Here is a 23,430-nt window from a genome sequence, read left to right on the forward strand (position 1 = left end):
GCTGACATTCTTCAGGCATATTTAAGTGGAGCTGTACTTCATCCAGACACTGAACAGAACCTGGAAATGATAATCGCGGTGATTAAAAGGTAAAGGAATTTATATATCTGAGAAATTGTTCCTTCTTTCAGGTGCCAGTATGTTAGGTTTCAGCTTGTCTCTTCCAGGGATATCTCAGATAGGAACAAGAGTACCAGGAGTACCGAGTGTTACCTTTGTCTCTTTTTCCTGGCATAGATCAATACACACATAGCACTTTCTGACCATGTGTATGAGTATGCCTTTTTTTTTTTTTACTGTCTTCCTTCTACATAGCCAAAATATTGCAGATTGCTGCTATTATACTTTTCAATGACCTTCGAAGTGCGTAAATCTTTGAGTCAAAATTATCTTGTAGTTTGGTTAATCTCTGAAGATGGTGTGTATGGCCTGAAATTTTGAATATAAGAACTTAATTTTAAACTTAATTAAAACTTAAAAATTTAAATGTTTTGAGAAAAATATATTGACACGTTGATTTCTGTGAGAAATCAGAAAAAGAAAACTTGAAAATATGAGGAGAAATACCAACACTGTGCATATTTGTTACCTGTAGGGAATTATACCAGTGAAAATAAAACCAACAAAAGAGCACGTCCAGTCTCTAGTACATGGGGCTTTATATCTACAACTGTGATCATGTCCACTACAGAACTTGTAATAGATTGCACCAGTTCGTAAGGGACCATGTATGGCAGAGGTGCTCTCAGGGAAAATTCACTGTGTTGTTATCAGAATAAAGGATTAGTTTTCTGTGTGAGAGTAAACCAAAACAGTCCGCTTAATCTACTCTTCCACATCTTTCCTTTCTAGAGGCAATTTTTTCCACTCTACAGGTAATGCATAGAGATGGTGTGTTACTTGATGGGTGATCTTGCTATGCTTTGCAAAGTTTTCCATGGGCTGTGGATATTACTTTGCACACGACAAGAATCTCCGCCTGAAGTGAGCAACTTCTTGTTTTCCTCGAGAAGTCATGGAAGGGAACGGAGCCGGAGCATGTCAAACTCGTTTGTTACGAAGCACACACAGATTACTGGGACACGCTGGGAAACGCAGCGCTTGATTCCTGATTGCAAACCACAGCTTGCAGACTGGAAATCGGGGTTCTCCCAGTTTGCCAGTAAAATGCAGGTGGGAGTCGACTGGTGAGTATTAAGCCTGTGAGCTTTGGATGATTTTTGCAACTTTCTGGACAAGCAGCCCCCGGACATATCACCCTGATTACTGGAAGCTGTTCTTTCCTGTATTGTTTGGTACTTCTTTGGCTCCCTGCTGATTAATCCAACATATGGTTGCTAAAATTATCTCTCACTGCTGTTTCTCTCCTTTGGCATTGATCCCTTGCTTCCCCATTTTCTGTCTCACCTGGTGACCCCAGCTCAAGCTGAGGGCCTTGGCCCTTGTGATCTTCACAGCGTGGCCTCCTTGGCCCTGGGTTGCCGGAGCAGCGTCCTGATGGCTTCCCGTCTCCTGCCGGCAGACTTGCACCTTCCCTTCAGCTTGACACTGGACAGAGGTGAGGCCAGAAAGGAAACCACCTCAACTTCAGAAGCACATTTGAGTTCAACAGGCACATGCTTGAAGTAAGAGAGCTCATGGTGTTATCCACTCCCTGCTACTTCTCCTGTTCCTTCCTGGCTCACACGTACGGTAAGGAAGGGAAAATATTCAGAGCCCCTCGTGGATGGGAATGTGGACTGAGACTGACGATGTGAATTTGTGGAAAGAGGGATTCTTTTCCCCGTGGTAATGGTGTGCGTCAATATTTTGGTGTTTAAACTTACAGCTTGTGGCTGTTGCACTTGTTGCCACCCGGCTTGGGCACAGCCGAGGGTCAGGTTGCCGAGGGGTGTCACAGCCCTGTGTCCCACGGGGGGGTCACGGAGATACGAGGAGCGGGATGGTGGCAGGAGGCTGGGTGGCGTTACTGGGGCTGTTACCAGCCCAGAGCTGGACAGCACCTGCGGGTGAGCGCTGCCTTCCTTCTGCGAGGCGGGGCCGAACCCTGCCTTGGGTTCGTGCCTGTGGGGCCGTGCCCGGAACGGGGTTTTCCTGTCTGGCAACATTTTTTGGAGATGTCACAAAATTTCTCATTCTGCACGGGACAAAATCGAGCCCGGAGCCAACACCCCCCCCCCCCCCCCAACACCGTGCCGTGCCAACCCTGCCTTCAGCACCGGCTGCGGAGGGAGGGGGGAGCCTCGGGCTGGCTGCTCTCACCTCACCCCAAAATTTGGGGAGGCGGGGGGAGGGATAAGGGGCGTTTTGGGGGGGCCGCAGCTCATCCCCCCGGCAGGGGGCGGTGTGGGCCGCCGAGCCGGGCTGTGCCGAGCCGGGCGGGGAGGGGAGGGGAGGGGAGGGGAGAGGAAGGGAGGGGAAGGAGCACAGCCGCCCCTCCCCCGCTTCCTCCTCCTCCTCCTCCTCCTCCTCCTCCTCCTCCTCCTCCTCCTCCTCCTCCTCCTCCTCCCTCCCCCGCGCCGGCGGCCCCGCGCCCGGCCGCCAGAGCCAGACTCGCCGCAGACAGGCGGCAGCCAGCGGGGCGGGCAGGGCGGGGGGAGGAGGAGGAGGAGGAGGAGGAGGAGGCGGCGGCGGCGGCGGCGAGGCTGGGGATGAGTTGGAGGCAGCCGCGGAGCCAGCCCCAGCGCACCGAGGGAGGCTGCCGGGGGCGGCGGGCGCCCCGTCCGCTCGGCGGGGGCCGGGGGGAGGTGAGTGCGGGGGGCACCGGGGGGGGAGCGGCTGGGGGGGGGGGGGGGGATGGCCCCCGGGGAGCTGATCGAGGCCGGATCGCCGAGATCGCTCCGGGGTTTTGGGGACCCGGGATTTTATGGTCTCGTGCTGCCCCCCCCCCCCCCGGCAGGGGCCGCGCTCCGGGCAGGCAACTTTGGCAGGAAGGACAAGGAGCGGGGGGGCTGCCGCCTTGGCGCACAAATGACCTATATTTGACAAAGTGACCCCCCCCCCCCCAACCCTCCACCCCCCTTTTTTTTTTTTTAAAGTTTATTAGCAGAAGTGTAGCCCTGCCTGCCGGGTCTGCCCGCAGCCCTCGCGTTGGATGCGTGCATCCCAAACCTCCGAGCCGGGCTCCCCGGCGTGTAGGTGGGTGGCTCTGGGGAGGGGGCGAGCGCACCGCTGTGGGTAGGCTTCGCCGGGGAATAAACAGGAAGCAGGCAAAATGCAAAAGTAACTTTTTTTTTTTTTTTTTCTTCACTTGGAGGTGCATATTCTTAAATGAGTGCCCACAGCCGTAAAGGCTTTGCTGGGATTTTCCGCTCCAGAACGGTTCAGACCCTTTTGTGAGTAGCAAGTGATGGCTGTGCGAGAGAGCAGGAGGGATCTGGTGAATAATTTTATATGCCGCTAGAAATAGCGTTTGGTGTCGTAAAAGTTTTATTGATTTAAAACATGGCTATCTTCCTGTCAGGAAGGAAAACTGAGAGGTTTATCTGTGCTTGCAAGGAGAAAAACTTTTGCATTAAACGTGTGGGGAATGGCAAGGTGCACCACGTAGCACGAAGAGTGTGCAGCGCCTTCCGTCTGAGGCTATAGCTGAGAAGGGAGAGAGTTTTCATCAGTAAGAAAGCCCGAGAGGCAATTACCGGTAGGCACAGACGAGGTAAGAACATAGATGCTGCCTAAGTACAGTAATGTACCTTTCTGGAAGGCGCCTTTGGCTTTTCATCCCTCAGCCCCTGAGTGGTGTTCGTACGGCAAGACTTGTCTTCTGCCTCCCCGCGTCGCTTCTTGGGTGAGGCTCGTAGGAAACGTGCTCCTTGCAACAACCCAGAATCGGTCAAACAACGGGTGGTGCACTGTTGAGTAGAGATGAATAACTGTGCGTGTGGTGCACACGTGTATGGTCCCCCTAATGAGAATATAAATATTAGGGCTTCGTGGCTGTGAGTACCAGGGGAAGGTTTGCTGGGAGGACAGCGCACTGCTGGGGAGCGCTCTGACCGACCTCCCCACGTCCACGTTCACTGAATAGCGATGGTGCTCTCCCCATCCATGTCTGTGCCGGGGTGGTAGCACCAGGTATTAAGTTACTGCGATACATAAAGCGAGCAGTGTGAGGAGAACTGACATCGGAATGCGTCAAGTATGCGGTTATGTACAGAAGTAAAATTACATCTTCTTATATATTCTGCGTTTGTATCAGCTTATTTAATTCTGATTCTTGGGTACGTGAAGACCATTGCTGCATACACATAAAGCACATTGGTATTCGCCGGTAAATTAAGATGCCCGTGCAGGCCTAAATGATGATGAATGCGTAACACAGAATGAGTTAACAATGTGAGACAGTATATTACAGACCATTGGTTTATGTTAATTGAAACATTACAGGCACTAGGCAGCGTTTGGCTGATGAAGCTTGAGTTCAGCCTTCGGTGGAAGCTGCAGGAGTAGAAGGAAATTGGGATTCAAGACTGAGGCATAGCAGAATTACATTTAGTGAGATGCAAATCATTGAGCAGTAGTCTAACCTAACCGTTTAGAGATAACCTGTCCCTTTGTGATTTTTAAGCAGATAAAATGCTGTTTTTTCTGCGTAGGACCATTAAGGCGAGACCTGAAAAGATGAGTTGTTGTTAGTTTTCTGCTCACTGAAGGTACCGTGTCTGTTTTATTTTTATTTTATTTTTTTTTTGAATGAGAATGAAGTTTTCCCTCTAATTTTCTTGTCCAAACTTTAGTTCTCTTTTTTACAGCTGCCCTGCAGTATTCTCTCTAGCGGCTGCTACCCTACCACCAAGAACTGGTTGCACTTGAGTGATGCTGTCTAAAATCATTGGGAGTACTTTCAGGATATGTAAATCAGAAATAAGTAAATTATTATTAAAAAAAAAAAAGGAAGTGTCTGAGAGATTGTATTGAATTAAATTACTTTTGAGAGAATTGAAGTGCTAAAAAACGCATGCCTGCCCACCAACTCTTGTATTGGTGGAAATGGTTCTTGCATTTAACTTACGAGTGGCCTTGGAAAAGTTTTTTTTTTTTTTTTTTCTTTTCTTTTTCTTCTGTCTCTGGTTTTTAATAGTTTAAAACCGCTCCTTGCGAATGAATTGCCAGTTAGGGAATACAAATACTTCTAGGAGTATGGAGACGAATATCTTTGCAGATTGGTTCTGTGGTAACCGTGAAATTCTTCAATGGCACCAAGCTAGTATCAGCTGCTCGTTAAAGGCACTGATGCCAGAACAGTGGTGCATCAGTTGCTGGGAATCCAACCCTGTAGTGAAATGATTCATACATATACATTTTCTTTTCTCAGTTGACAGCTATTTTTAAGAATAGCCGTCTTGCCTAGAAGGTTGATGTCTAAGCAAAGGCAGCCTAGATAGCTAAAAATTTCTTTCCCACCAAACATAATCTTATTTTTGCCAGACTTCTAATATGTACACTAAAACATTTAAATGGAATTGGTTTTAATTGATTTCTTGTTAGCTCTCTGGTGCTAATTAGTCATTATAAAGTGATCATGATATTTTGGAACTGCTGTCAGGAAACCAGCAAATTTTTGTACAAATCAAAGTGATGAGTTTGAAGTAAATGTCAGTTTAAAGGAATTTCTTTGTAAAAATGTATAGTGGTGTTTAAATGATAGCAGAGGACTCGATTAGCTGAATAGCTTCGTGCAATTAATGGGATTGTCTAGGTACCTAAGTCTGCAGAAACAGTCTCGGAACAAAATAATGACACGTTTATCCAGTGTCCTTTAACTTTTACTATGCGTTGCGCAGGCAGAATGTTCCAGTGAAGGAAGGCTGTTGACCTTTCTTTTTCTTTGCATTCTTCCCAACCTTGTATTTGAAAGAGAAATGTAAGTTATTTATTTTAGAGAGGAGTTTTACGTGCTTACTTCTGAGACTGTCAGTTGAGTGATAGTAACTGTAAGGGGACTGCAGTAGAAAGGAAGCGTGCAAGTTCGAAAGAGTGATCACAGCATTGCAGTGTTTTCTGTTCTTCATGCTGGCAAAATGTCTCTGTATTCATTATCTATATTTATTTAATGTATGCATTTCAGTAGCATATGCCTTGATTTAGCATATTTGGAATATGCTAAATGTAGGTGCATTTTGCTAAATGCTTTTTCGTATTGTTTAGTTAAGCAGTGGAGATTTGCAAGTACCCATATCACCATTCGTTATCACTCAGCATAATAGTAGGTAAATTTAATCTTCCTGATTAAGATTATTTTGGTCACAAGAGACAAGGGAGTGAAAATGAATCATTTTCTTGATGTTGCGCTGGGTCTGTGCCATTCATATCTGCCTTTCTTTTCTCTAAAATCCTATTACAGACAGTACTCTGACCTTTTAAATGATCTTGCTCTCCATCAAACTTTTCTTTCAGATAGGAGACAGAAATTAGGAAGAACCTAAATGCAATTTCTCTTCTTGTTGCCAGTGGAGAGCTTTCCTAGATTTGAATTAAGCTTTCTTTGTGCCAAATGGTTGACTTTTCTTGAATAAAATCTCTTCAGGGTATGCAAAAAGTCCTCTGGTTAATATATTGGCATTCCCAGAACCCACTAAAACTTAGGCAGGTTGCCAGACACCACTTAATGAGGATGCCGAATGTCTGGCACAAATCTGCATGAAAACCGGCAAAGAAGTTGGGGGTGGAAGCGAGTGCGGTGGGGAGAGGGCTGGGAAAGCAACACGTCCACACCCACTGGTTATTTTTATGTCTGCGTTTTGCAGATACCACTGATTAGAAATCTTTTCTGATGGATTTTGAAAACTTGCAGGGCACGACTTTGAACGTTCCCCATTGAGGTAGCTGTGTTCACTTGGGTTATCATTTTATTGTGGAAGTAGTTTATGGGCTAGGGGATTTAGTTTTTGCGGAGAGCACCAAAAGAGGATGGGAAATTGTAGTGATTTTTGAGACTTATCTGCTAAAACTGAAAAGCATTTGAAAATGTTGTTAGTTTGGGGAACAATGCAAGTCGGCGATTGCCAGCATCCGTGTAGAAAGGCTGGTGAAGTTGCAGACAGGGATAAATAAACTGCTGCTGCCTGAAGAGTTGTGTGCAATGTGAACCTGTGGTGTGGTTCTGCCTGATGCGACTGTGCCTAGGTTTTGCCTCATGTTAAGCAGAAGTGCCGGTGTAGTAGACTTTTTGACCTGATGGCATGATACCTTTAAAAAAAAAAAAAAAAAAAGAGTTCAAGCTGAGGTATTTTTCCATTATAGCGATGTTAGAAGCATAATGTATTATTTTGTGTCGAATCAAATGCTTAGTCCTGAGGGTTGGAACTGATAAACCAAGGTCAGTTATATTCTGACCTAAACATTATATAAGACATTTAAAACATGAACATTTTCAGCATTTTTCCCAGGCTTTAGTCTCTCCCTTGCTCAGTGAAAAAGCAGTAGACCTATATAGACATCTTTAAAGTAGATAAGCATGTATATAGGCAATTTTAAAGTAGATAGGTTCATAGGCAGGACTGAAATATTTTATCCAAAATATTTCTTTTAACTCCAATGGGCCAATTCATTGTTGTTTGTTTATTTTTGAATGATACTGAATTCAGAAATGCGTGTGCTTGTTACTTTCCAGTATAAGTTTCAGTTGTGCAGTTTTGGGGAACTATTCTTAGGAGGAATTTTGCTCGCTAGAGTAATAGCAAGTTTCTGAAGTATGCGTTTGGATAGGACTAAATTATAATTTCCTGTTTGGTTTCACTAAGATGAGGCAATACATGAAAGTATTAAAGTCTTTGAACTTTAATAGCAGTGGAGAAAGGGCCAAGTATATGGAGTATTTGGAGAGTTGTATGGGAATCTTTGAGTAAGGTATTACTAAGTTTTATCTGTGTTGACACTAATTCTTAGCTGTCTATAAGATGGAGGAAACAAATGGTGAGAGTGGTGGACAGTGTACCCGTGTTTTTGAACCAACATGTTTAGGATTAGTGCAAAAAGGCAGGACTGCATCTCCTAGAAAAGCCCCACTGCTCGAATGCTGCACATAGGAATGGGATGTGTTGTGGAAGTGTCTTTAGGAATTGCGTTGTGTTTGCATCTCCAAGTGCTCTTGATTTCTTCCATGCTAAGCACCTTGGTGCCCTTTTTGCTAAAAATGGAAGCGAACAATGAATCTGTTTCTCAAAAAGACTGATTCACAGTGTCAAACTTGCTATTGCCTATAAAAGTCAAGTTTGGAGATTTTCATTCATTTTGTGTTCAGTATATCATTTTGTTCACATGTTCTGAAGTTGTCTGTAAAAGATGTAATGACTTCTAGGCAAGAAGTGCTCTTATGAAGAATTGTATGATAGATATCTTGAGGTTTAAAGGATTCTAGTATAATCCTTGACCACTGAATATATTTAAGTCATGATTTTAGACAATAGTATACAGTTCTGTTAGAATGCATGTTAGTGCTTAGTAAAGTCAAATCTGAGCTCTCTTCAACATTGAGAGAACACCGGGAAACCGTGTTTTCTTGTGGAGAAATCCTGGTTTTACTCAGAATTCTGAAATAAGAGTTGACTCATCTGTCTAGTGATGTCCAGCATATGCCAGTATAAGGCTACTGTACCTTGTCTTCAATTTTTTGTGTCCGGTACTTGTAAGCATCTTCAAACAGAACAGTTCTTAAAACACAACTTCCGCTCTTCTTGATTTCAGAGGTTATTAGAAGGAAAATGTGTGCTTCTTTTCAGTTACCTTTTCCTGTAGTCTAACTGAGCCTATTATTTTTGGATTCTCACACCTGTAACCTACTTGCTCTCCATTTCATAGAAGGAAAGGAGGGGGCAGTCTGTGACTGAGATATGAAGCAATCTCTTTAACAACCCTCTTCTTCCACTGAGACTTTCATGAAATTTTTACTGTGTGTTAATTAAGAGTGATCTGTTATTACTTTGGACTTGTAAACACCTTCAAACATTCCATTAGGTGTTAATGACACATGAAGCAAGAATTAATATAAATTTGTTATAGTACATCCCTACTAGATATACGTCTATGTAATTGCCTTCACGTAGAATTGTTACACCCAACTGTTGGGTGTAAGTGGCGTTGCTTCATCTTCTGCTTTTGCTTAACCATTAGTTATTGTGTCAAGTGATACTAAGAGTGTATTTTGACCTGTATTATACAGAATTTCAACTGGACGTTTGCTATGGTTTGCTTGGGATTTTTGTAAGACAGAAGTGAGTTGCCTGCCTTCTGCCCTATGGGTCAGAGCTGAGGAGCACAGCAGGAGGTGTGGGAGAGGAGATGATGTGAGGAACACTTAAAAATAACCTAATTTAATCTCCATAGCCATTGAACTGGCGCCTTCTGTGAATTACCTAATAGGTATATGTTCCTCTCGCATAATTTCACCTTAATGGATGACTGGTTTTGTAGGTTTTGCCTAACTAGTGTTAAGCAAAATGAAATTGAACGTTTGTAAAGAAAAAAAAATACATATGTGTGTGTATATATATATATATATATATATATATAAAAATATGTATGTGCAGATAAGATACAATACTCCTAAATTAAAGATTGCAGCTGCTAATATAGAAGCTAGGCTTGGGCTGACTAATAGCCCCTCTCGGCCAGTGCACTTGATGTGTAAATGTTTTTGTTTTACAAAAGTTTTTTGTTAGTTATGATTCCTCACCAAACTTGTATGGGTAGTGGAAGGGGAGGGGGCTCTATAAATATTTCCAAAATGTATGTTTTCTGTGTTTGTGACTCTTTCACATTCCTCATACTGTTTAAATAACCTTCCTAACAGGTTTCTAGAAACAGCACGTTTGAGATTAACTTTTTGCAAATACTCAATTTTCACTTAAAATGTCTTATGTTATGAGTTAACTTTATTTAGTTGGGAAGCTTAAAGCGATCATATATCCAATCAAAACAGCTTGCACTATGTTGAGTACAGGTACTGTTTGGTGCTTACTTTCACATAGATTATAATAATAATATTTTTTTCAAAAAGCTACCATCTGTTGAAGAACAGAAATACTGCCAATGTTTGTCAAATGTATGCTTTATCTGACCTGTTCTACTTAGCACCTTATGGCAAAGCTTTCTCATCAAAGCAATTTACAATTTACTTTATTCTTACTGCGCCTTAAATAGATTGATAACAGCGATAGTATCACTTTTTAACGTAGGCATTAATGTACTGAGGATTAGGGAGATAAAAATCTCTCTAGCTGCAAGAGGAAGTTACCTACAATAGGTGTAGAGATTAGGATTCTAACTCACAGCTGTAGGTGAAAATCTGTTTTGTCCTAATGATCTTTACAGCTCTTTGATGAAAATTACTGGGATTATGTAAAGTTCCTACAGCAGAAAGCTCCAGTAGTCTGTGTAGATTGGTCTGCTTTTTTTTCGTGGGTGGTTCCTGGGCAAGTAGGTAAATTTCAAGAAAAAAATACCACAGTGCTGGTGTGTGTTAGTGCTGGTAATGCACAAAAATAAGTTAAGAAGCATTTGGTTCACGTTTCTTCTTTTTTTTTTTTTTTTTAAATCACCAGAAAAACCTCACCATCCAAGAGGAATGAAAAGAACTAGAGAGGAAAAGAGGGCTTCGATAGGCTGTAGAGGAGGAGTTAGATGCATAAGATTTCCTGGAAGTGTCTTTTGAGATGATGGGTTCTCTCTTCAGTTGAATATGCAACCAGCAGCAACAGACTCTGCCTTTTCCCATTCTCTCTTTCCCTCTGGGTATTGTTAGAGGTTGGAGATAAAAGCCTTTAATTGTGTCTACATGGAGATACCAAAGCAAATCACCTGAAGTGTCGAGTCAAGATGTGTATGTTTAAGTATGTTAAACTTGTGTGTGAATGCTGTGTTGAATATAGAACAGCCTTCTAGCTCTAGCTTGAATCAATCAAAGGTCATTTTACATCTGAATGAGAACATCATTCAGAGCATAAGTTGAGTTACAGTGATATGAAACCATCTGTGTATGAATGAGAGCCTCTTGACATAGATGTTTACCATGCTTTATCTTCACCATTTTATCCTGTACTTGATTTATCTTGACTTTCCTCAGTGTCACTTATTATTGATCAGTTTTCACGATGCTGCTATGAAGAGGCATTTCAGATGAAACTAATTGCGAACTTTCAAGTGAACGTAATTTAGTCAGAAATGGCAGTACATTGAACTTGAGATGATTCATTGCAAATATTTTAGATTTGACAGACTTTCACTCAAACCAAAACAAGACGTGACCTCTCTTTGATTCCTGGTGAACTGTGGTTTGGCCGGAGGCCTGGTGTTTTCAGGGTCCTTGGCATGGAGCAAAACTGCAAAGGATCCGACCGCGACCAAGGACATTGTGTTTCTAGGAACATGGGGTTTTCTTGCACAGCCTGCATGAGAAGTCTATTGCAGAGACAAAGGCTGAAGAAATCCCTGGGGACCCACCTCAGATGTGGGGACCTGCAGTGATCCTTTGTATTCTGAAACTGGCAGTCCTCCAAACAGTAAAAGTAAGAAAAAAAATAGTCCTACTCAGCAGATGTAAAACTGGAACCTTCAGTTGGTAGGAAATTAGGAAATTTTGGGGCTTTGTCTGCTCTGAAATAAATGAATAATAATGAAAAATATGTTGCAACCCAGAAACTGGCTAGTTCTAGGCTGAGCTGTGTTTCATTATGCTTTCATGGATGTTGATTAATATCTGTCTTGCCTCTTCTTTTCAATCTGGAGCTCATCTGAGGAAGTTCCTCAGGAGAACCAAAGACACTGTTGTCTAAAGGCTTTAATTTACATTCCATCATGTCAGCCTTGACCACAGAGGTTTGTAAGTTGCACTTTCCTATGTTTTGCATTGGAAGATTTACATAAAGCAATGATTGTTCTGAAGCTTTTATATTCTAAGGCGTTAAAATGGACCGTGAAGCATTCTGAGAAAGGAGATAGTTGGCTTCTTTTCCCCATTTCTGTCCAGCTGAACTTATCTCCCAGAGGGACCAATGTATTGCAGAGAAGAGGAACTGCCCAGTTGAAGCAGTCATAGATGCAGAGTACGTAGCTGAAGTTCTGTTCTACTTGCACCCTTCTGAAAGTTACCCTTACAAAATTAAGACTGTTCCTGACGCTCCTGTTGAGACCCATGAGGTGATGGTGGTAGAGGTTATATCCTTTCTCTAAAGAGGAAAAGGATACCCTTTCTCTTTCTTTATAATCATTCTATTTATAAGATGATTCAAGGATTGCTGTATTCTCCTTATGTTAAAAAAAAAAAAAAACAAAACACAAACAACCAAAAAACTTCTGAACTTTCAATCCACCAAGAAGATAAAATGCTCCCTGGAAGTTGTTTGTTATATGAATGAAATCTTGGGAGTGACTCTGAACTCAATACATTGAAATGGTTGTGTGGTTGAAGATGTTGATAACACAAGTGTCTCTTTAAAACATAAAGGGACAAATGAGTTGCAATATACTAGCTGCTGTACATTCAGTTGACATATCCATGATGTTTGCACACTTGTTAAGTCTAAGGCCATTGCGGCAGAGGCAGATAGATTTTAGCAGCCTAAGCATCTCCCTGACTCATGAGTACACAGGATTCCAAACATATTCCCAGAGTCAGTGAGTTGATTTGTTTTTAAAATTTGAGTTTTGTTTGTTTTTAAAGCTTTGTCACAGAGTTGTAACAGTTTCAGCAATCTAACTTATGTGGTTTACATGGTATAGCAGGTACTAGGGCAAGAGAAAATATAAGAAGTCATCATCCTGATATCATGAGTCTTTTTTTTGGGTGAAGGAGAAGAGTAAACTTATTAGTGGATGCTAAGAGTAGTTTCTTTTCACAGTGTAAAAATGTTAAACGAGTATTTTTTTTCCTGTCTCTGACCATGATAAGTAAAATATGCCTTCTTCCCCTCGTGTACTTGAGATGTTTTTGGGTGTTTCTGACGCCTACCAAAAAAATAAATGCAGGATGCAACCACTTCTGTTATCTCCCATATATTTGTTAGTTTTCCTGTCGCTCCTGTAGCTGAAGACTTCCCTTTCCCTCTCTCCCTTGTACTTTAGGATGCAGACATTTCAGAGAAGTCATGCATCTGTAATGTCTCAATGGCTTCCTCTTCTTTGCTTTTCCCTTCCACCCCAATCAAGAAATTCCAGATGGAAGCTCCTTGGTGTCAGTAACAGCTGCAGAGCAGATAAATTTTTTTTGCATCCTCAGAGCTGTAACCGTTGTAGCTCCATATATGTAGTTATAATATACATTTACATTATGGATCTTCTGGTCTTTACAGCTCCTTGAGGCTCTTCTAATCATCCTTTCTGTAGTATTTCCCCTGTTTTCTGTTCCTGGTTAAAAGTAGTCGCTTTCAACAAAAAGAAGTTAAGATTCCATTATAGACTTGATTTTTAGGAAGTCTGACTATTTCGGAGTTCTGTGTTGTGACTCAAAAACTGTGCTCCCTTCTTTCATCTCTAGGGTTTATAATAAGGTGTCAGCAATGATCTAGTCCATCTGGGAGCTTGCATCAGTACTTGGGAGAGCCATATGCGTCTGCCTCAAACAAGGCTATAGAAAAGTGTTCCACTAGCAACCAAGATGTCATCCATCTGCTAGACAATCCTGTAGCTAGTTAGCTTAATGACGTATTTATTTGACTAGATGTTTCTGCGTAGCAGACTCCAGCTTTTCTCCCTGGTCAAATTAATACCAAAACCTCTGTGCTCTGGAGGAAAAAAAAAAAATAAACCTGTCCGTTCTGGAGAATGTCAGGAAGTTTGGGGCTTGGTGGGTTTGCTGTATTTATCTACTTCAGGATGTGGCGCTCCCGATCTCCACGTGAGCGCATTGTGAGGAGGTCGCCCCGGCCTTCCTGTGCGGGCAGGCCGTGCCACGCAGGTGTCGGGGTGGTGGGGGGATCAGCGGGCCAGACACAAGACCTGCGTGACCTTAGCTGCACGTAGAAATCCAATCACACTGCTACTACTTTGGAGTATTATTTTAGCACAGGGAGCCGCGTGAGGATTGCCTTCCGCAGCAGTGAGAGCCTGGGTAGTCACCGTAAGTGCTTTCCACGGCTACACAGAATAAGCCAGGTGATTATTTCACTTTGTTGCTTTAGCAGAAATGTTTATTGCAAGATTAAGGGGCTCACAGTCTTCAATGCACACATTGTAGTTATTTGTGTTCTCAGGTGGTCCTGCACGGTCAGAGCTGCAGGAGCTGGGGTGGAAATGTGCTGTGGGAAGAGAAGCCCTGTAAACTTCAGATATTGCTTGTTCTTACTGTGGTAAAATAGAGCACGTTGGGGCTGACCGTCATTGATTTTTTTTTTTCCCAGCCACTCTATCTACTGTTTATTTTTAGTCCAAAGAGGCTAAGTCAGTGTTGCAAATTCTAGGCTGATCTGATTTCTAATCTGTCTGTGAGTCAGAGTTGAGTTGAGAAGGGGGCAAAGCAACAGGAAAAATGTAAATGTAAAGGAAAAGAATACTTCATGTTCGTGGCAATTGCATTAATCTGTGTTGAGGTAATTTGGTGAATATAATGTGGAAAAATGCATATGTGTGTGCACAAACAACTAAGCCATCGAGTCCATCGGTAAATCTTCATTCATATCTTGCAAGGGACTTTACATGCATAATTGCATTAATTTCCGTGAGAGACCATCGCAGTGTCTTCTGAATACAGCTATTTGCATGATTGGAGCAGAAGCAATGCTATCTACTAACTCTGGTCAATTTTACCTGGCAATCTTTCGTTAAAAATCAGTGGACGTTGATAAAAATGAACTTTGTGAACCTCAATAAAAATTAGTAGTTTATGGAGGTCCTAAATAAGGCTGAGAAATAGACCCTAAATAAGGCACAGAAACAAAATTGTTTCTTTGCAGTACACTTAGATGCCTCTCTTCTTACAGGTGTAAAACATCTTTTGTGGGTGTAGTAAGAGCTCTGTACTCACTCTTTCCTCATCTTCTGATGATACAAAAAGAACTGAGGAGTAATTCAGGTTGGAAGGGACCTTCTGGACTTCATCTAGTCCAACCTTCCGTAATAGGACTAAGGTTTTGGTGAAGTGGAAGAAAATACAGAGCATGAAAAAAGATGACCTGAATTCTAAACATTGCAAGTCCCAAAAAAAGAGCAAAATCTACATAAACTCTTGTCGCAAGTGGAAGGAAGTTACAAACTCATGAAGCTGTTGCATGTGGTTGAAGTAATCAACAGTGGTTTATATCCTTGAGATGTCTTCTAAGTGTTGTCTATGTAATTAGTCAAGTGTCATACTGCTTACTTTCTGAGAAGGGAAAGAGCTGACAATACTTCACTGATAGTGAGCGTATGCATTTTTATTTGTATCAAGTCACTTTTTGCCACGGTGGTGCTATCTGTTGTTACATAAAACACCATCAAACAATCTTCTCAACATCTCACAGAGCCATGGATTATATTGTTTGCTGAAGTCCTCTCAGAGGTAACTGTCTGATGGGTCAGAATAACATTAAGTTTTTGGTAAGAAAGGGATTTTACATCTTACTGGAAAGCTCACTGTATTAACATTTGATTGCTTTATAACAGAATGAAAAAAAATATCACTTTTGTATTTTTTTTTTTAAATTACATATATTTTGGATCAAAATGTTCTTTTGTAGTCTTGTATGATACCATGCAAAATAAAAGAAGAAATCATTTAGAATGGAAAGTCATAATGTTATGAAATGTTGTAAAATTTCTGCATTATAAAATGTCTATTTCAGTTTTTATTTCATGATCAGTGTCATCAAAAGGATACCTTACAAGAAATATTTCTGCTTTTTTGCATTGGATTTTCTGATGGAAAACAGATCCACAGGAATGTTTCTGGCAAGGACTACAAACTTCTTTGGAAGGTTTGCTTTGTATTATTTAGTTGCATTTTAAATATTCACCCCTCTTTTTAAAGTTCCTTTACTTTCATTTCATTTCATTGCAAACTTGGAACTTTATGAAGAAGATTACCAAAATTTTGGTATTCTAATTCATTACTTCATTCCTCTTCACATTTGTTTTACCATGTAGGAGTATATATTACTGTATAGAAGATAAATCTTCCTGATTGTTCTCTGTTATTGCATATGGTTTATCTGACTTAATTGCTGGCAATATTAATCTTATTTGTTTCTTACATGTACAAATACTGTATAAGATGCCCATTATTTCTGTATTTTTTCATCTCTTCTACTGCGTATTCCCCAGTTTCATTTACCAGCTGCTAATCCTAAGTAGTTTAGAGCTTTCCGCACATGGAAGACGACTTGTACTAAAATCTAGTCATTTTTAACCAGCTTTATATTTTGTTCACTTTGAACTAAGACTAATAACAAGCCAAATGAGGTTTTGGTTTTGAAGAACAGTTATATCATGTCTTCTTCATTAGCCAAGAGTTTTTCTTCTTTCAGCGCTTCATGTGTTGATGTGTATATGATTTTCCTGTCATTAAATGTTCCTGTCCAGTTATGCAGAAGTGCTGTGTTATGAAAGAAGGTTACGTGCTTGACTTCTGCTCAGATAATTAGCATAAAATTTGACTGTCTTATTCAATTTAGTTTATGTATACTAAGACAGCTTTGTTATGCAGACTGACCCCCCCCCCAAAAAAAACCACCCCCAAACAAAAAACCACCACCACCAACAAAAACAATAATAATAAAAAAGAAAAACAACCAAAAAACAACAACAACAAAACACAACCAACCAAAAAACCCTAAAGCAATGAATGAAGTGGTACATCTTCCTGGAGTAATTTCTGGAATGCTGTTTGGTTGAGTCTCTCAGTAATAAGATTTAAGTCACTGTCTACGCTTCTGCTGTAGGGGAAAAACTAAACAAAAACACTGGGGTGACAAATTGGAAGGTCCTTACCCTTGATCTTGAGTGGTTTCTGCTTGGTACTAATTTGTGTTACAATCTTTATTCTACTTAAAAGAAAAAAGGCTTAGAAGATAGGTGTAAAAAAAAAGGTTGTCTTTGAGTTTTGCCTTGAAAGTTTCTTCTGTGAGCTTGCATATGTGCTGGGCTTGAGTGCTCTAAAAGCCAACAGGTTTATTTCAACATTGCTCAATGGGCTAGACCTTGAACACAATTACGGATGGAGAGTTTAATAGTGGAACAACCTATAGTGAGTTATCACATCAAAGTCTGAATCACTAGAAATGGTAGGTGATAAAGTTCACTTTATTTTCAAGTATTTGCTATTTAGATCTGAAAGCAATTATCTACTTTTTAAATTTCTGTTTAGCTGTCTGATTGCTGACACAGCATAACTTTTTTTGTTCAAGGTTTTTCATATCAAAGTAAATTACATGCTACAGGGCACATTTGTTTTGTGGACGTCACTTTTATAGTCAAAACCTTAAGCTGCTGGATAAACAAGGCATATTGTAATTAGGTATGTCTGTTTTCAGCAAAACGATGTCATAATGTAAAACCATCAGATTAATTAGAGTTTGATTAAAGTGGCGTGAATATCATTGTGCAATCTCCTCTGCACTTGTACCTACCTTATTAAGACTATATTCCCTTTGTAGTGTCATATGGTCCTGCAAGGAGTTGAGCAGGAGGTATTTTTTTTTTTTAAATTAAGAGTAATTTATTGAGCAAAACGGCTGAATTCAGGATGGTACTTACCTGAAAATGTTGTCTGTTAATGTTTTTTTTTTTTTAAGAAGGTTAAAGCTGTTATTCATGTTTTTTTTTGTGTTAATTTTAAGTAGTCTGCAAAAGGTAAGTAGTACAAATACAAGACCCCCACATAATTGTGAGCTGTATAAAACGGACCAGAGTAATGTGGATAATGCAGAAAAGCAAACATGCATATAGATATGTTAATTAGCTTAACAAATTTGTCTTCCTTGGCCCAGAACCTTTAAAATGAACTTATCATATAGAAAACTTGAAACTGAAAGTTCATGAACCTTCGAAATCCAGTATTAGCTAAAGCAAGGAGCAAGGACTTCCAAAAAACCACCCTGGAGTATATATTATAGAGGCTTGTAATAATTACACAAAAAAAGTCTGTTATTCTTTTTCTTTGCTATGCATGAGCAGCTGTTAGATTCCAGCCATTTCAAACATTTAGGGAAGGAACAAGACTCCATTTCCTGTGTTATTTTACACGCTCTTGTACCATACATTATTTAATTAAACTGCTTGTTGCAGAGGACTGTCTGCCATCTGGAACCACCGAGATGACTTCTGGACCTTTCCCTTACTGTTAATTTAATTTTCCTCTCTCTACTGATTAGACTATTTCTCCATCCATTTCCACAAACTTTGTGGATCTTACCTTAGTAAGGTTTTTCTAAGTCCAAGGTCTGATTTTGACCTTGTGAGTATCCTTCTTGAGCAAGTTACTTGTGGCCTCTGCATCGGATGAAGAGCTTGCATTATCCCCTTAGTGCAGGAAAACCTGCCAAGGTCACAAAAAAGGGGGAAAAAAAAAGTGGCATACTTTGCCAGCCCTTTGCCCATTAACTGTGCTCTCACTTTTTCAGCAGAAGCAAAAGACATGAAGAGAATTGATGAGAGGCATGAATTGCAAATGGGCAATACTGGTTAGTTCACTGTGATAAATGTGTTTGGTCCCATGGTTTGAATTCTGCATTTAAAAAAAAAAAAAAGGAAAAAAAATCTCCCAACAGCCTCTTCCTGTCCCAAACTCCAAGTTACAAGTTGCCATCAAAAAGGGGAACGTGGAAGAGATGGAAATGTGTTTATAAACAAATACACAGCAGTGTATTTTCCATGGTCAGAACTTTTACAATTTTTTAATATATTTTTTTTATAAAATATGATTTTTCTCCTTCTCCAGTTTGAGCTTAAATTAAATACTTCCCATATGTGACCTTCAGCAAAAAAATAAAAATAAAAAATTCTGGTCCCAGCTCTGCAGGAGTCCCAAGCTGATGTTGATGGCTGGCTGTGCTTCCTGGAGAGAGTACTGTTCACAAGTGGGATTATAACCAGGAAAAAAAAGTGCTGGCTACTCTAAAGACAGATCTCCCTTTTATGTCTAGGTCTGTGTTCATAACTGAAAATATGGGCCACTTTCAAAGTTGAACTTCTGTTCATGTCTGTGAGGGGAAAAATGTGTTTACATTACAGGTTATTGCGTATTGTGTCTACAAATGTAGGTCCTTTTGATATGAGGAGAGTTTGTATTGAACACACCAGAATTTGCTCTGTATAATGCTTTAGGAATGTTCACGTTGGTATTTTGTGTATAGGGGGGTGGGTGGGAAGAAAAAATCTGCTTTAACTTAAGTTTAGTAGCCTGTGTAGAAGGATCCCAGCAGCTAGATAGTCTTCTCGCTGTAGCTGTTTGAAAAACAAGTATTAGCAGTATGCAGAAGTCTCTGGTGATTTTCCTACATTTTATACTGGATATAAAAAATGATGGTTAACTTACTGAGTGTCAAAAAGAAAGATTCTTTTCTAAAACCAGGACTGGAAAGACATTAATACAATGTGACAGTATTGCTTGTTGCTCACACTTAGAAGTCAGTATATTTTGAGTGTGTAGGAAGTTTGTCGTATTGTTAGGGATCAAAAGCTGTGCAGTGTCAAATGCTGAAATTTTTATTTTTCATGTGATACTCGTGGTGTTTTATTGACAATATTGCAAGAAAGAATGACTTTCAACTCAAAAAAAAATTGTCTTAAGACAAAATAATAATAAAAACAACAACCCAGGCAACTGTAGCCTTCCTTCTTGATGCACAGGGTTCAAACTGGTTGGCAGTAAATATGGAAACTTAAAGGAAAAGAAGCAAATCTTAATAGATTATCAGTGGCACTGTTTAATGCAAACTAAATTATTCATTTGGACGTTATAGGGGCTCCATTGCCACATGTTGAAAACAACCTGTGAGATAAAAATAACATATAGCACTTAAAAAGTAGAGGCAAATCCAGAAGCTCTAAATCTGACAAACGAGTGCCTGATGTCTTGGCTGAGCTGAGGAGCTGTGCCAACATAGGGATGCAGGAAACAATACTCTCATAGCTCTGAAAATGCAAATTTGACAAAAATGCCTGTTGCTCAAGAGGACTGCTTCCAATTCACCAGACACCTTCCCCACATATTCCTCAGTATGGCATACTGAGGAGGTTATTTGTACATCGATGTTCATTTCTTCTCCCCTCTACTCGTCTTTTCTTCTCCTCTTCTTTGTTTTGCTGCCAGTGAGCTATTCTGGTTTCCTGCAAACTGAGTTAACAAGAGCTAATACTGATACTTTCAGGTAGTTTATTCCCATCTGTTCATGCAACTGAATAAATGATATGGTTAAATGTTGTATTTCCGAAGCATTTCTTCAGAGGGGAAGGATTGCATCTGAGGTTGGTGTTCAGGGTACTGTTGCTTTCTCAACGTTCAAGTAAGCGTGTATTTAGAGAGGCAAAGAGATGAAAAGCAGATGATGACTGTGGGGTGGTGGTGGGGTGTATATGCGTGCATGTGTGCATATATATAAAGAAAAGGAAGATTAGTATCTCACATGGCTTTCACATGGATCTGTAAAATGAAGTGACTGATAATAACTGACTAAATCCTTTATTCTGTACACACTTAACCCTGAATATCCATCCTTTCTCCTGTCTCTGTATGTATATTGAATGAATACCAATGGGGTGGGAAAAATGCTTTGGGTAGACTATTCTGATGTGGTTTCAGCCTATGGCTCATATAAACCCAAAGACTATTGCAACAGCTATGTCAGAAAGGGGGAGCAGATCTCATAGCTAACGTCCAAGATGTGTGTGGTTTTGGCTTCATGCATGAAACCATGTACACGGTGAGTCTGGGACTCTAAAGAGGATATTCATGTCATTTAACTATGCTGATCTATTGTTTTGTTTTAAATACAAAATAATTTGGAAGAAATAGAGGGTAAGGGAAATAAGATGTGATCCTAATTTACTTGGATTTACAAATACTAAACTGACTGTTGGCAGAATTTCCCACTGGTGCCTTGTGGACAGATAGCAAGCTGCTGAATTACAGATTCTGGGTGTGTCTCACGTTGCATTTTGTTTATTGGCTGTTATGCATATACCACATAATAATAATAAAAATCTCTGTACATTCACTTTTTCTCACAGTACAAGGCTTGACCTAATTTCTAGAAGCATGCTCCTTTTTTTCCCCCATTGGTACTGCAGTGGGCTATGTTCAGTACACAACAACTGCTGTGTTCCTCTGTGTTTCCATTTTCTGGCAATGTGACTTCACTGTACTGTGGTGTTTTTTTCTTTTTCTTTTTTCTCCACTCTATCCTCAAATATTTCTTATGCCCGGATTTTCTGTAATCAAACATACAAGTTCGTCGGTTGCCCTGTGCACATCATACTCCAGTTTGGGGTGGCCATTGTAGCAGGGTACAGCACAGAAGCCAAGTATTGCTGTCAATCACATGTAAGGCGGATTGCTCCTTGGATCCTTTGGTTTCCACCACGTTTGTGTGATCTTTTACAAATACCCAGTCTCCTCATTTGTTTCTTGCCATTGTTCTGATGGCAGCCTGACCCAATCCTAAGGAGATGCTCTTATTTCCTGGCTACCAGGCCAATCTGACGAACTTTTGGTATTGACTGTGACATTTTGCTTACAGTTAAAGCATTTTGTAGAAGTGGAAACTGTTGTCTTGACAACTAAACTCCAGCTAATAATAGATAACTGAAGAAACCAAAAGTCCAAATATATTGTAATTCTTACAAAATGCAAACTCCTTTTTGAGTTTGAGAGCTCATTTCAAGACAAATGCGCTTGTGTTTCTGATCTGTAGTATAAAGAAGTCAAAGACAGCTGTGACACAATGGTTTTATAGTGGAGTTCATCTGTATCTACCTTAGATACTGTTTTTCTGTGATAAAGCCTGTTTCCTATGCTAGTTTTCTGCAAAGAAGACTTTATTTGCACTGTAATGGCTCTTCCTTACATTTAAGTGAGTTAAAATTTCAAATGTGCTTTGAAGTTTGGGAGCCATCGTGTCAGTCCAGCATGCCGTATTTTCTTCATGAGAACTGTGGCTTTCACTTGGACAGCCAAGTGATAGATTCATGGTAACTTGTATCTTCCACTAGAACTTGCATCGTTTTCCTTTTTCTCCCTTACTTATTCTTTTAACCATTTTAAAGTTAGGCTTCCAGGATAATTTGTGTTGTGGTTGGGACTTTAAATAGAGTAGAAGCAATGCAATATAATGCAGCAGTTGGAAATACTGGAAAAACTGTTTATCGATTATCTGTTTAGTTTTCCTATTTAGTTTTACTATTTTTTCCTGTTAGGTCCATTCCTTTTCTTTCTTAGGATTTAAGAAAAGCTAATCTTCATTAGCTTGCATTTGGTGGGTGCTGAGAGGTGCTTAGGTACTATAGTAATATGAACAATACACAAATGTACATGGAACAGAATATTAGACTTCTCCCTCTGCCCCTCCCTCTCCCCAACCCCACCTTTTTTTCCCCTAAAAAGAGCTAGAGAGTGTCCCAGCATTAGTGTTAATACTCCTTCCCAAAGTAGGGCGTGAGTAGACCTCAAAGCATGGACCTCGGTTTATGATCCTCGTTTCTGAAGAGAAACAGTAGTTCTGGCTCAGCGTTAAGTTATTCCTCAGGATTTATGGTACTTTAACAGGAGGAAGTACATAGAATTTATATCAGAAATCACACAGAAACATCGTGTTTGATTACAGCACAACGGGAAGATTCTGAGTTCTCTCCGGAACGTTTCTGGAGTAGATGAAAAGAACTATTAAATGACAGTGAAGACATTGTCTGTAGTGAGGACCTCCGTGGGACTGTTTTTTGGAGTGGGAGTTAGTGTAAATGTGTTTGGACAGGCTCACTTGTTGTGGTTCCATCTGTGGTTTTGAGAGAGATTTAGCAATGGGAACTTTTTTTTGTTGTATTTGCCAAAAAAAGAACATTGTATTTAGTCATTTAAGCTGGTAACATTACTACCCTTCTGGAGCTGTGAAAACTCTGCTCCTGGGCCCATTTATCAAAGAATGCCATCATTCAGGAATACCTCATTCATGCACCTCCTGGCCCTGGAGGTGACTGGGGTGTGTTCTGACCCTGTACCTGCGTCTGTCCCTGCATGAAGTCTCCTGAAGTGTCTTAAATCTTATGAAGGAGAAAACCAATAGTCAGGACTGTTAGGTTGGAGATGAGACATGGGGTTTGAGGTTTCCGTTCCTTTATTTCTGGAAGATGTCCTTAATCCTATATGCACCTCTTGCCCCCTTTTCTCATTTTACACGTAGAGGTATTAGATTTCTAACAAATGCTATTGTTTTTCAAAGTCTGAATTATGGCCATTTGTATTTTGTGACTTCTCAGATGGAGCTCTGTCCTTCTGCTGCCTCCTTCAAACACCGACTGCTTGAGTATCCA

At 40.5% G+C, this 23,430-nt stretch overlaps 1 protein-coding gene across 4 annotated transcripts in view; it reads left to right on the forward strand.

The window, feature by feature from the left end:
* The first annotated feature begins 2,510 nt into the window (after positions 1-2,510).
* Positions 2,511-23,430, forward strand: part of LDLRAD4 (low density lipoprotein receptor class A domain containing 4) — a 291,353-nt gene continuing 270,433 nt past the window's right edge. For 3 of the 4 annotated variants that reach the window (XR_014580824.1, XM_083827164.1, XM_083827162.1), the window contains exon 1: positions 2,511-2,747. The gene's annotated coding sequence lies outside the window, so the exon portion shown is untranslated. The remainder of the gene's footprint in view (positions 2,748-23,430) is intronic. The other variant, XM_083827166.1, reaches the window with a different exon arrangement.

The sequence above is a fragment of the Anser anser genome, assembly GCF_964211835.1.
Source record: "Anser anser genome assembly, chromosome: 2".
NCBI lineage: Eukaryota > Metazoa > Chordata > Aves > Anseriformes > Anatidae > Anser > Anser anser.